The sequence below is a fragment of the Humulus lupulus genome, chromosome X (assembly GCF_963169125.1).
Source record: "Humulus lupulus chromosome X, drHumLupu1.1, whole genome shotgun sequence".
Lineage (NCBI taxonomy): Eukaryota > Viridiplantae > Streptophyta > Magnoliopsida > Rosales > Cannabaceae > Humulus > Humulus lupulus.
In genome coordinates, this window is record NC_084802.1 from 195,211,332 (window position 1) to 195,213,788 (window position 2,457).

At 33.6% G+C, this 2,457-nt stretch overlaps 1 non-coding gene across 1 annotated transcript; it reads left to right on the forward strand.

Annotated features, from left to right (window-relative positions):
- The first annotated feature begins 1,660 nt into the window (after positions 1 to 1,660).
- Positions 1,661 to 1,767, forward strand: LOC133807757 (small nucleolar RNA R71). The gene has a single exon (XR_009879653.1). It is a non-coding gene; the product is annotated as a small nucleolar RNA R71 (small nucleolar RNA).
- Positions 1,768 to 2,457: the final 690 nt, after the last annotated feature.

The following is a 2,457-nucleotide window of genomic DNA, read 5'->3' on the forward strand; positions in this document are numbered from 1 at the left end:
AGTCATTTCCATCATCTTCACACATACTCTCTATCATGTTAACTCCATTGACTTCCTCACACTCAATAGATTTAGCAACATTAAAAACATTTAATTCAACAGTCATGTTTCCAAAAGATAATTTCAATACACCATTACGACAGTTGATAATTGCATTAGATGTAGCTAAAAAAGGTCTACCCAGAATGATGGGTATTTGAGCATGAGCATTTTCAACCGGTTGAGTGTCAAGAACAATAAAGTCCACAGGGAAATAGAATTTATCCACTTTAATTAAAACATCTTCTACAATACCTCTAGGGATTTTCACTGAATGATCGGCTAATTGAAGTGTTATAGAAGTTGGTTTTAATTCTCCTATACCAAGTTGCTTATACACAGAATAAGGCAGTAAATTCACACTAGCTCCTAAATCAAGTAAGGCTTTGTTAATAAAATGATCGCCAATGATGCATGAAATTGTTGGACAACCGGGATCTTTATATTTCACAAGGCTTTTATGTTGAATTATGGAGCTAACTTGTTCACGCCTTTTTTGGAACATTTGTGTTTCTTTTAACAATTCAAAGGTCTTATAAGAATTTAGAATAGGCAGGAATTTGTTTAATGGCATCTAAGAAAGGAATGTTGATGCTTACTTGTTTGAAAACTTCTAAGATGTCACTATATTGGTTGCCTTTCTTGAGTGGAATTAATCTTTGTGGAAAAGGAGCTTTTGGGATGGAAGGAAGGATTTGAGAATCATCTTTTGAAAGGTCATTTGTGTTGGAACTTTGAGGTTGGCTTTGGTCTTTTTCAACTTGAGGTATGCAATCGGGTTTGACAATTTGCTTTCCGGGCCTAAGAGTTGAAATGGACTTAGCTTCTTCTTTATGACTAGGAGCTCCTATTTCATATTGGCCTTTAGGATTTGGGATGGGTTGGCTAGGAAATCTTCCTTTTTCTCTCTCGGTTACAGCATTAGCAAGTTGACCCAATTGTGTCTCGAGTTTGGCAATGGATTGAGACTGATTTTGTAAGATTTGTTGGGTGGATTGCATGAATTGTTGTAAGGTGTCTTCTAAGGAAGGTTTTCTTTGTGGAGGGTAAGGTTGACTTGGTTGGGCATGATTTAGATTTGGCATGTTGAATTGGTTTCCTTGATTCATTTGTGGTTGGTTTTGTCTCCATGAGAAATTAGGATGGTTTCTCCAATTTGGATTGTATGTGTTGGAAAATGGGCTATCAGAAGAAGGTTTTCCATATGAATGTAAAGCATTAGCCTCTTCAGAAAATGTTTCAATGAAAGAAGGACATGATTGAGCATTATGACATGAACTAGCACATAAAGAACAAACATCTTTTTTAGGTTGCACATGAGAATTCATAGATTGACTTATTACTAAGGCTTCTACTTTTCTTGCTAATTTTTCAAATGATGTTCTTAATTTACTTTCTTCTTTTATTTCATATTTTCCTTCTCTTTTCGGTGAAGGGTTAGCTCTAGACCTGGGCTCAGAATAATTCCATTGTTGTGAATTAATAGACAATTCTTCAAGAGCGTCCCAAGCCTCTTGCCCTTGCAATTTAAAAAAAATTTATGGTATGCATAGATTGAATCATTTGTCGGTTTGAAGGGATTAAACCATCATAAAAATATTTTACAAGTCTCCATTTTTCAAAACCATGGTGGGGACATTTTAATAATAAATCTTTAAATCTTTCCCAACATTCATAAAATTCTTCGTTATCTTTATGATAAAATTCGGAGATTTCTCTTCTTAAACTATCAGTTTTGGACATGGGGAAAAATTTAGCAAGGAATTTATTAAAAAGTTGATCCCAAGTAGTTATGGTTCCAGTTGGAAGTGAGTTTAACCAAGCTTTGGCTCTATCTTTTAAAGAAAAAGGAAACAACCTAAGTTTAACCGACTCATCTGAAAAATTTTGAAAACGAAAGGTTGAGCAAATTTCCAAAAAGTATTTTACATGCATGTATGGATCCTCTCTTTCTAAACCATAAAATGATGGTAAGAATTTAATGATTGATGGTTTAAGTTCAAAATGAGTGGCATTAGTAGTGGGCAAAACAATGCATGACGGAACATTAGATGAAATAGGTGAAAAGTATTTAAGAAGAGTTTTTTCTTGCACAACATTAGGTTCTTGTTCCATTATGCTTAAACTTTCAAAAACACTTTCAATTTCACGTAAAGACACTAATTTTTTCACCAAACGATTTTTTGAATTACGATGCCAATGATGCATACAATGTCACAAATTTCACCAAGAAAACAAATTTATGATGTGGAAGATCAGTTAGAACCGCAACCACAGAGCATACTTATAACAAGAAGAGATTATAATATTTATATATATTTTTTGTTATGATTTTTTATTTTTTATTTTTTTTTGTTTAACTTGTTCCCAGACCTATTTGATTCCACTTACTCACAACTTAATAACAACTCCCCGAGG